Source organism: Danio rerio, chromosome 18 (assembly GCF_049306965.1).
Source record: "Danio rerio strain Tuebingen ecotype United States chromosome 18, GRCz12tu, whole genome shotgun sequence".
Lineage (NCBI taxonomy): Eukaryota > Metazoa > Chordata > Actinopteri > Cypriniformes > Danionidae > Danio > Danio rerio.
Genome location: NC_133193.1, coordinates 26,256,752 through 26,269,240, shown reverse-complemented (window position 1 = coordinate 26,269,240; position 12,489 = coordinate 26,256,752).

Here is a 12,489-nt window from a genome sequence, read left to right as displayed (position 1 = left end):
TTTCTGTGTGGAGTTTGCATGTTTCCCCCCATGTTCGCAAGGGTTTCCTCCAGGTGCTCCCGTTTACCCCATAGTCCAAAGACAATGGCTATAGGTGAACTGAATAAACTAAATTGGTTGTGGTGAATGTGTGTGAATGTGTGTATGGGTGTTTCCCAGTACTGAGTTGCAGCTGGAAGGACATCCGTTGTGTAAAACATATGCTGGATAGTTGGAAGTTGGTGGTTCATTCCTCTCTGGCGACCCTTGATAAAGAAAATCACTAAGCTGAAGGAAAATAAATGACTGAATGAGTAAATGAATGGTTAGTAGCTGGTTGTTTATATTACATCTATTTTTATTAGCATTCATTTTATTATTAGTTTTACCGGTTGTCATCTGGGAATAACATTCCATGGAATTTGTGATTGACCAATCAGAATCAAGCATTTTGGAGAGGCATGTAATAATGTATGGGTAACATGCCTACATCTACTTTTATTAAAATAAGGCCTTGTGCAGTGGCAGCAATGGAAACCTATCAACATCAGTCCTCATAATCTTTAAAATTTAAAACTTACTGTTAAAAGAAAAGTATGTTTTAACTGCATAACAGCAATAGTTTTTTTATTTTAGTTTGACATTTTAAACTTTAGCAATTTTTTTTTTTTTTTTTTGCAGAATTATTTCATATAAATTAGAGTAATTTGTAATGATACCTTCAAAGTTCAACTTGTAGAAACTGGATCTCAGGTATGTTGGGTGGGTATGTATAGTGGGACAATGAGTAAAGACCAACCAGTGACTATTTTGGAGCAGGGGTGTTTTGATTGGACTGATCTGGACTGATTGGACTCAGACTGACAGATCATGCTAGCCGTCAATCTAGACCTTTTTGTAGCCTCAGAATTAAGTAAATGTGCTGCTGTTGAGATGCTCTGCTCCCATTCAGTGGTAAAAAATGCTTTCCCAGCAAAAAAATAGTCTGCTTGGAAAAGGCCCAAGCATTGAGTTCAAAACATACTTTATGAATTGCAGAACCATTGGATATGTTATTACATGCACTTCAGCTCTAGTCAAATTGACTTGCAGGTCTAATCAAACAGTCAGATGAAGGAAAAGGTCAAAAAGTGCGTTTGACGCTAATAACACAATTTCCGTAGCTACCCAATGGTGCCTTGATCGTATAAAATTTAAATACATGAATAATTAAAGCTCACAAAAACACTGCAACAAACTGACTTAATAAATAAAACCCACAATGCATTATTCATTCACGTGATAGCTAAATTGGACTTCATTGTAGGGCACAGAGCTTTGTTCTGGAAAAACAACAACAACAACTTTGTCCTCCCTGCTATTTTTTGCTCGTTTCTCTAATGGTATTCAGAATGTGTTTCACACAGACACTGCGTTCATGTTTGGGAATCCAAATGAAGGCAGAACTGAATGAAACTGCTGGGTCTCATTGTAAGAGCATCTCCCGTTTTCATTCCAAGAGCACAGTAACCAAGATCCTCCGAACCACGCAGAAAGCATCCGATTTGAGCCCCGCGTCCCATTTCCAATGCCAGCTCCAGCTTCTGTCAATCACACACAAAACCGTCGCACATAATATATTCAAATCATGAAACAAGTACAAACAACTAATGTTGACAAAGGACCTCTGGTGACACCACAAAAAAGGCTCAATCAGGGAGAGCAACGTTGCGCCAATGGTGGTTTTGAATGGGAGGCAGCTGGTTTTGTTAGAGCAAAGCCAGTTGTGTTGAGAGCGTGTAAGAAAAGAACCCAGAGATGTCTGAATTCAAGAATGACGGGACACTTCTATGCTGTCCATTCAGTGCGGCCGGATGGATTTTCCCAACCCAGTCGTTCTCACGCTTAGTGCTGCATCTGAAATAAACCTCCTACGGATTCCCAACTTCAGAGAGAGGGTTATTGGGATTGCGCTTTTTGGGGGAGGAGCGGGTCACTCATTTTATGGAGATGCTGATTTCTCATTCATGCAAGGCTGAGGGGTACTACAGAGGCCCGGGGAGGAATGTAGTGCTGTGAAAGTGAAAGGAGAAAGAGAGAATAAGACATGGTGTCTTATTGAAGTTATAATTGGTGTTGTACTTTGCTGATTAACTGGTTAGAATAAAAGGGTGCAAGTAAATAAGAATTGTATTGCATAAAATATTATTATAATTTAGAATACTGTTTCTACTTTTAAGATACTGTATAACTGAAACTCAAGGAAATGTTATTGTAATTTTAAATTGAAATTATATATATATATATATATATATATATATATATATATATATATATATATATATATATATATATATATATAAACGTTAAATATTTTAAATTAATCGCATGTGTTAACGTACTAATTTTGACAGCACTTATATATATATATATATATATATATATATATATATATATATATATATATATATATATATATTTATATATATATATATATAGTGCTGTCAAAATTAGTACGTTAACACATGCGATTAATTTGAAATATTTAACGCGTTAAAAAAATTATTAATAACTTAATTAATAACAGCAATTAACGCAGTTGCAGGTTTTTTTTATTTCCTGTTGTGGTGGACGTGTGTTCAACATGCAAAGAAATATGGATAAGACCAAGGAAGCACTTTTTGTAGGTAAGTTTCAGTATTAAACAATTAATTAAACAATTAACAATTCGTTACCAGGCTCTCCGGAGTTTCATGCAATTTCGGGGGTTTCATTTTTAACTTTCGACTTCTATTTTAATGAAATTTGATACCGCATGGTGAATGGAAAGAAAAACCTCTGCATTTTGTGACTCTGTGGTCCTTTACGGTAATCAAAAATTGCTCCTTACATGGTAGACTCTTAATAAGAGTATTTTCTTAATCATATTAACATCGGAGTATTGGCAAGTTGTCAAAGACAGCGCATTTTAATGCCTTTCTGCATGAGCCCTCCATTGTTTCAGTAAGTTTGACGTGTTTCCTCCTTAAATGCAACAAAAGTGTCTGCTTGGCGTTGTTGTGTCAGAATCCTTGTCAAATACAGCCATACTTTAGAACGCTTAGTTTAAGCAAATTTGATGAACGCGATCATGCGTGTAGAATCTGAAGGGAGTCGCTCCGGCTACCCTGTCCTGCGCGCTTTGTGTGTGTGTGTGTTTGTGTGTGTGTGTGTGTGTGTGTGTGTGTGTGTGTGTGTGTGTTTGTGTGTGTGTGTGTGTGTGCGTTTGTGTGTGTGTGTGTGTGTGTGTGTGTGTCTGTCTGTCTGTGATTAATTTTCAAAAAAAGTGTGAATGATTAGTAAATTTTTTTAATCGATTGACAGCACTAATATATATATATATATATATATATATATATATATATATATATATATATATATATATATATATATATATATATATATATATATATATATGATTATACTTAACATTATGCGTAAAATTGTTTAGAATTTCTAAAATATTTCTAAATGCTCTGATGTTAAGGAGAATCCCACCCATCTATCCATCCATCTATCCATCCATCCATCTATAGGCTGCTTATTGTAATATTATATTTGAAAAATCAATATGTTGCTTTGGTGCATTTCTCATAACACTATTAGTAAAAGTACTAGAAAACAATTAGTACAAGCTGCAAAGCCTAGTTGATAACCTGCAAAAGTGTGTCACTTGCTCAAAAGGGATAGCTCATTCCTCAAAAGCAAGTTTTCATGTCAATGACAGTGTCAGTGTCATCAAGATGAAAAGTCCTGACACCATTATTCATGAACAAGATAGTAAAATGGCTTTGTCATGTTTTCATTATGGCAGTTTACTGTGTTATTTTTTTCCAATGCAAAAAAGTCTGATTTTGGTGACACTTCCTGAAAATGCCCAAGACAGCACTATAGACTATTTGCACAGCCCTTTGACAACTACAGTAAAATTAGACATTACTGCATTGATTGAGCTATCTGAGTACAAGACTGCATATCTATGTTTCACATTTTTACTGCATTTGCTCTGTGCAACTTTAATTTATTCACAGCATTGTGCAAAAGAATAAATACACTCTTATTTACAACAGACATAAACTTCCTTTGGGTAGAGCTGTGCACAACTGTAAACAATATTACAGTACATATTAGAACTGAACCTACAACATACACAGGTCTGTAAATCATTCATGAAACTGTACTGTATTTGTTCCAACTGTATCTGTGAAATAAATAAGAAGAGTCAAAAGTAAATGATAAATAATGAAAGTAGTCATCATTTACAAAATGTGTAATTACTAATTACAACGTTTTTGTTAAAATGTAGCTTGCGTTAAAGAATGCAAATTTCAAAACTATTAGTGTGTGTACTTTTTATAGGTGTGTGCACTTTAAACCCCCCCTATTTTTTTATTATTAAATATATGCAGATTTGGAAAGCATATAAGACACATACAAAAAAAAAATCATTTAAAATCTTGATTATTCCAAACTCTTGATCTGCCATCTATTTAAATGATGAGAAGCATCTATTCACAGGGCTGTAGAATGACCTCTGAACCCTTACTGTAAAAAGCAGCAGATTTCTGCAAAAGCGCTTAGAGCTGAACACGTCTCTCTCTCATCTGCAAAAAGACAAAAAAAAAAAGAACGCTTTATCACAAGCCCTGCTCTTCTTTTGCAGCCAAGCGAATATATACATGTATAAGTCCTGCCTGATAAGCAAGATGTGGATTCGCCAGATTGTAATCTCTTTCATTCAGAAACACCATTGAAAAAAACAGCACACAGGACTCCAGCCCTGCATTTTCTTTACCTGCCTGCTTTTGTTGTGTGGCGGATCAAGCTGGAGACATTACCAAGCATGAAGATGAGCGTGACAAAGAGCTGTCATCCATGATAACCATCGTAAACACAAAACCATCCACTGTGAAACAGGTTACAGCATAAACAAATGCTTTTCCTCCTTCCTGCATTTATATTTAGTTTTGGGAGCAGTTTAAACATTGAATTAAATGCAAATAAATGTGTTTCTCTTTAGGTTTGGGTATTGAACCTGGTGTGACAAATGTTTTGTCAAATACGGCAGATTTTTTTTTTAATATAGTCTGTTTGGTGACAAACATGGTAATTTGCTTGTTTGTTGCTTATAAGAAGCAAAAAAATACTGTCACATTATTGGGAACTTTAATTTGAATGGCTAAAATTATGCCACTTCCGGGAGTATATTGTTAGGTGTTGGTTTACAAAGTTTTCCAGGTGTGTGGTTGAAAAAGGTAGATATTTAAAGAGTTGTTCGTTTATTAAAGTTTAGGGTTGGGATGAAGTTTGTTAGGCTTTCTAAAGCTGGATCATTTATATTATGCTGTAAAATCCACGGTTCAATACGCGTTTGTGAATTGCGGTTTTCTTGGTTTTGCGTTTAAATAATTTATGTGCTTTTTATATCTCCCCGAATGGACTGTGTGTGCCTCGAAATTCATAAAACGAGATGAGGAAACTCCTCCCTGTGAGTAAACATCCCATCACTATGCTCTAAAGTTAGGGGGCGCTTGACCATCATTCAACACTTTAACGATGCGACCGGCGGTGAAGTGAGGCTGAGGCTAGAGGTCTGCATTCCTGTGAGACCCGACCAGATTTCTGTGGCGCGGGAATACATTTTTGAATAAAGTGCAGGAGCAGTCGGAAACTGGTTTAATTTTGGACGGGAGCGGGCCGTCTAGCAATATCGCTTCCGACTCACAAGCAAGTGAGCACGCGTATGTAGATGTGTGAAGAGAAAGCGTGATGCTGTGTTTAGCTTGTTTGTTGCTGTGTGTGTGTGTGTGTGTGTGTATGTGTGTTTTTGCATGCGTGCGCGCGCGCAAATGAGGTGTGTGTGTGTGTTTATACAGACAGCTTGTTATAGGCTCTCGACTCTGTATAACTGGGTGGTTTTCGGTTTTGTTCTCCCCCGCTATTTAGCGGGATCGGGCGCGGCGGGCTGAATATAAGCTGGAGCGGTAAGGTTCGGGCTAAAACCTTGCGGGAGTGGGATTCAAAATTTAGTACCGCGCAGATCTCTAGTTGAGGCAACAGTACAAGGAAGCACCTGTAAAGTGAGGCAACAGTACGAGAAAGCGCCGGCGTCTTTCAAATCTGCGATTTGAGGACATTTCGGTTTAGCCGGTAAGTATAATGCCAATAAAAGAAAAAACAGTGAACAAAAAATAACTGTGCAAGCAGTGTTTTACACGCATAACCACGACTGCACATCTGCAGCGCCATCACCCAGCAATATCACTGTCTGAAGGCATAGCAGAGAAGGTAATAAAGTCCTCTAAACAGCAACAATCCCTTGCTGAATCTTTCAAGCAAACATACCCAACTGGTTCCGAAAGACACATCAAAATATCAAAGACAGTGCGGGTGTGTATTGCTAAAGATTTGCAGCTGTTTTCGGTGATTGGAGATGTGGGCTTTTGTCATTTTATAAAAGCACTCGATTTGCGTTACAGACTACAGTCTCGCATTTTTTTCAGTACCGAGATAATTAAGATGGTTTATTTATGTTTACTTAAGTACAAATATGTTTATTTGAAATAGCCAATTTATCTTTATTAACTTCACATCTATGTTTATTTTCAAAGTGTAGGATTTTATGTGTTCCCCAGTTTGTACATGGGCTACCAGCAGCTGTGAAATTTCAGTGTTAATTTTTTTTATACAATACACTAGGAACTAGTGTACTTTTCTTGGCTTTTAAGTAAAACAAAATGAGTATTGCAATAAATAATTTTTATTTATTTTCTCCTTATCCTCTTAATGTTCCTTAAACTCTTACTGTTACTGTATGTTTTGAACTGTGGGCTAACTGTATTGTTGCATCCCTAGTATGTATGTATGTATGTATGTATGTATGTATGTATGTATGTGTATATACATGTGTAAAATTTCACTACCTTCAACTGCAAAAAATGACATACAAGTGGTCTCCTTCTGTCTAATTGGGCGATTCTTGGCCAGATTAATGTAGTGCAGATTTATGGTGTTTAGGTCTGTTATATCCTGACACACTTTCAGCTGGATTTCCATTTCCTTTGCCTCCTCTCTCCTTCCATCAATGTCAGTTTCATCCAAAATGCGAATTAGCTTAAAGTTCAAATTATGCACGGACGCTGGTGGATTTACAGATACTTCACTTTTCCAGCTGACATGACTGTTAAGCAGATGTTGAAAATGTGGAAAATAATCCCAAGTGGAAAGAGGCCAGAAAAAAACCCCTCCAAAAAACAATTGGTTTTCCACAATATAAGAGGACAAACACATGACCGTTAAACTGCAAACTGTGTGTGTGTATAGTATAAGACTGTTTGTGTGTGCTTGTACGTATGTGCGTGTGTTTGTATGTGTTTATCTCACTCAAGCTCTGTTTATATGGGCATCTGCAATAACTCTTCATACAGTACGTTGTACTTCACAAAATGCAAAGATTGACATTTAAAATGGAATGGAAATTCAAACCATCACAGTTTCTCGATGCACATGCATCTTCATTTACCTGATTTTGGGACATATGCTGTGTGTCACTTTTTATGTTAAACTAAAGCTTTTCTCTTTTTAGATTACCATTGAGTAACTACTTTTTGAATGGCTAAACGTTACTTCTTTTATTACCAGGTCTTAAATTTAATGAAGAACTTATTGAAAAACTACTGTCCTAAAGTCATTCATTCATTCATTTTCTTTTTGGCTTAGTCCCTTTATTAATCTGGGGTTGCCACAGCAGAATGTTCTCAGCAGAATAAACTTGTTCACACACACACACACACACACACACACACACACTCATATGCTACGGTCAATTTTAGCATACCCAATTCACCTGTACCACGTCTTTGAACTTGTGGGGTACACCAGAGCACCAGGAGAAAACCAACGTGAACACAGGAAGAACATGCAAACTCTGCACAGAAATGCCAACTGACCCAGCTGAGGCTCAAACCAGCGACCTTCTTGCTGTGAGGTGAACGTGCTACCTACTGGACCACCGCATTGCCCTGACGCCATTCAGATCATTATTATCTGCATATTTGGGCTTGTTGGGCAGTTCTTGCTGTTAAAAACAGAACAGTGTGCCATTTTGCTGCAAAAAATAGTGAATGTGAGAGGCAAGACAGAAAAATGACTGACATACACTGAAAAAAATTTGGTTTCCTGAGCTACAATGAGGTCAGAGCGAGCTGTACATTCAGCCTCACATTAAACATTCCCTTTATTCTCTCTGCTTTCATGTGGCCTCCCCCACGCTCCCTTCACCCCTTGTTTTTTTCCCATTCCACAGTGCCATTATTAGACAGCTATCTAATAAAGGTTAGCACTTTTATTCCACCCTATCTTTTTCAAGATCACCTCATCCATTTACTAAATCCAGATGTTTCATTCTCACCAAAGATCACAGTGAAACTGCAACATGAAATGCTTTTCACAATAAATATTTGAGGGAGTGAAACGTGCTGCATCCCAATTCACATACTATGCATCCTAAATAGTTTGGGGAATTGGTATTTTCCAAATCATAATATGTGAAAGGAGTATACCAAAGATACCAGGTTGGTCTATTATTTCTGGTTAAATTTTGAAGTGCTTAGGCCCTATTTACAATAATATGTTTTAGTTTTAAAACAGCGTTTTACAACGAAAACTATCCCAGCCACACTGATGTTTCACCTGTGTTTCTGAAAAGATCTCTGTCCACACTACACCACTGAAAAAGCACATCGCGTGACCACACACATACTCTGGCATGCACTGCAGCGTATGAGCCGTCTGAGCTCTATACAGTCAGCGGACAGTTCATCAAGGGTTTACTGCCAAATCTTATCTCATTATAGTTGTTCAACGTAATGTTTAATTTATCTGGTCTCTATCTAACGACTCTTTGGTCTTTTGAATCTATTACTTGTTCTTAAGTAACATTTTGGCTGAGCGCAAAGATAAGTTCATATATATTTATGTAACTACATACATTGATTCTGTAAATTTAACTGATTCCTTGCCTTTATTTATTAATTATTAAAACTGATATTCAGCAAAAGAGAGGGTATGTTTCAATGAAAATGAAAGGAGGCAGTTATGGTATAGGCTTTGTTTTGTTTTAAATATGCATACAGTGAAGATGACGGTCATGTAAACATGTAGCTTCAGGACACCTCAACATTTTTGGTGTCTTCTTAAGTTGCTAATATCAAAATAAAAATAGGCAGTTCCTTAAATCATGTTATCATTTTGTTGTAAAGATAGTGAAACAATGTAGCCATAGTATGTGAAAGAGGTTATAAAGTACACTGTTCCCTTTAAAGACTTGCAAAGTCTGAACATAAGGATGAATGCAGGACTGAACTTTGTGCATTTAGTATTGATAAAAAGCTTCAATCAGATGTCTGCAGCCACGCTTCCGTTTTTAGATGTATCCATTTTCTCCCATTCACACTGACACAGAGCAGCAGCAGTGCTTTAAAACCAAATTGGCCTCTTCAGCATTTCTAAAAAAGCTCAGTTTTTGGGGCACAAAAACTCCAGGGTAGTGTGGACAGAAGGTTTAACCAAAGCAAAAACTTTTGCGTTTTAAAACTAAAACATATTAGAAAAACGTGGCCTAATAATGAACAGATTGTGAATTCCATTAGAACGTTCGAGGTTACAGAAGTAACCCTTCGTTCCCCGAGGAGGGGAACGGAAGTGCCATAAGTGGATGAAATCCACGATGGGAGGATTCGGATCAGAAGCCGCTTGTCTGGAGAGTATTGAACGGGCCAATGAATGAAATTAATTGGCAGCGTAAGCTTGCGCAGGTGTGCGGCATCTGCAATTATCTCAGCATATAAGCACACCTGAAGCTAGCAAATGCCATCCTTTTAAGCTGAAGAGACTTTCAAACAGCTAAGGGACAGTCATTATGGCGATGGAGTATGGCACTTCCGTTCCCCTCCTCGGGGAACGAAGGGTTACTTCTGTAACCTCGAACGTTCCCCTTCGGTTGGGGAACTTCAGTGCCATAAGTGGATGAAATCCACGATGGGAGAAGTATGGAAAGCGCCATAATGACTGCACCTTACCAACGCCCTCGATGAGGAGATAGTCAAGCAAGCGTGACGCACCCACATCATGGGAGGCGCGGTCCTCCAACGTGTCCCTGGCCCTAATTTATCCTACTTCAACAGAAGTTTTACGGATTTAGATATATTTTTTTTGGGAAGTCGTGAGCATCTAGATAATTCTAGGAAATACGACAGTACGTTGGGAAGCGTGCAATCCCGATAGGGAGGACGCTGCGGAGGCCATCTGTTACCCAAGGGGGGGATAGATGGCAGAATTTACATATGGACTAGCCCTAAAAAGGGGGAGTACTCATAGCAAAAGAGTGGTTAGCGGAGAGGGAAGACACGGGTCCGCCCAGGGGGGGGACTTAACCGTGGCGGAATAAGCATATGGGATTGCCTAGTGGGGATCACACATAGCAGGCACCTATACCCAAAACGCGGGCTGACCAGCGGGCAGACCTACAACGTAGTGGGCCAGCAAGTGACTCCTCCGCTGAGTCAGTGCTGGGGGCCACGGAGGAATCTGCAGGGCTCACCTGACGGGGAACTTTACTGACAGATAAAAAGGCGCATGTACCTCCGTGTTAGGGAGAATGGCGCAGCAAGCGTGTTTCAACACCCTACCGAGTTGTCTCCTCAATCACCATAGGGCGTGCACGCGCCCAAGAGGATGCAACGCTCCGAGTGGAGTGTGCACGTACTCCTGGGGGACACGGCTGACCTCGACTCGAATAAGCGAGTGAAATGGCATCCACAATCCAGTGGGATAATCTTTGTTTCGATACGGCACTTCCCTGCTGCCGACCGCCATAACAGACAAAGAGCTGCTCAGATGATCTAAAATTCTGAGTACGGTCCACATAATTGCGCAGAGCGCGAACTGGACAAAGTAAAGAAAGGGCTGGGTCTGCCTCCTCCTGGGGCAGCGCTTGCAGGTTCACTACCTGATCTCTAAAGGGGGTGGTAGGAACCTTGGGCACATAACCGGGGCAGGGTCTCAGGATGACGTGAGAGTAATCCGGCCCGAATTCCAGGCACGAGTCACTGACCGAAAATGCCTCCAGGTCCCCGACCCTCTTGATGGAGGCCAACGCAACCAGCAGAGCTGTCTTCAGGGACAGAAATCTTAGAGATACTGATTCGAGTGGCTCAAAGGGATCCGATCGCAGACTCGTGAGAACGAGGGCGAGATCCCAAGAGGGCATGAGAGGGGGGCGAGATGGATTAATTCGCCTAGCACCCCTAAGGAACTGGATGACAAGGTTATGCTTTCCCACGGTGCCGCCAGCTACCGCGCTATGATAAGCGGAGATGGCGGCCACGTAAACCTTGAGAGTGGAGGGCAACAGCCTGCTGTTCAACTTCTCTTGAAGGAAAGAGAGCACAACACTAATCTGGCAATTTCGGGGGTCTTCTCTGCGAGAGACGCACCATTCAGTGAACAGTAGGCACGCCTCGTGGAGGGGGCTCTAGCCTGAGTGATGGTATTAACCACCGCAGTCGGTAGGTTACCTAAGTCTTCCTCGCGTCTAGGGACCACACGTGGAGGTTCCAAAGATCGGGGCGAGGGTGCCAGATGGTGCCCTGTCCCTGAGAGAGTAGGTCCTCTCTCAAAGGGATCCGCCAGGGGAGGGCCGTCGCGAGGAGTGAGAGCTCTGATATCCAGGTCCGGTTGGGCCAAAGGGGCGCAACTAGCAGAACCTGTTCCTCGTCCTCCCTGACCTTGCACAGAAACTGCGCGAGCAGGCTCACTGGGGGAAACGCATACTTGCGCATGCCCCGAGGCCAGCTGTGGGCCAGTGCATCCGTGCCAAGAGAGCCCTCGGTCAGGGAAAAAAACAACTGGCAGTGAGCGTTCTGGGGGGAAGCAAACAGATCGATCTGGGCCTCCCCGAATCGCGCCCATATTAGCTGAACAGACTCGGGGTGGAGTCTCCATTCTCCAGGGCGTAACAGCTGTCGTGAGAGCGCATCGGCTGCACGATTGAGCGTGCCTGGAACGTGAATGGCGCGCAGCGATTTCAGCCGCGGGTGACTCCAGAGGAGCAGACGGCGGGCGAGCTGAGACATGCGGCGAGAGCGCATACCCCCCATGCGGTTGATATACGCCGCCGCCGCCATACTGTCCGTCCTGACCAGCACGTGTTGCCGCTCCAGCACCGGTAAAAAGCGGTGGAGAGCGAGGAACACTGCCAACAGCTCTAGGCGATTGATATGCCAATGCAGCTGGGCACCCTTCCACAGGCCCGCAGCCGCATGCCCGCGACACACGGCCCCCCAACCCGTGTTGGAAGCATCTGTTGAAACAACAACATGGCTGGACGCCTGTCCTAGAGGCACACCGGCCTGTAGGAACGAGGGGTCGTTCCAAGGGCTGAGGGCGCGGCGACACAGCGCAGTAACCGAGACCCGGTGTGTGCCCGCGTGC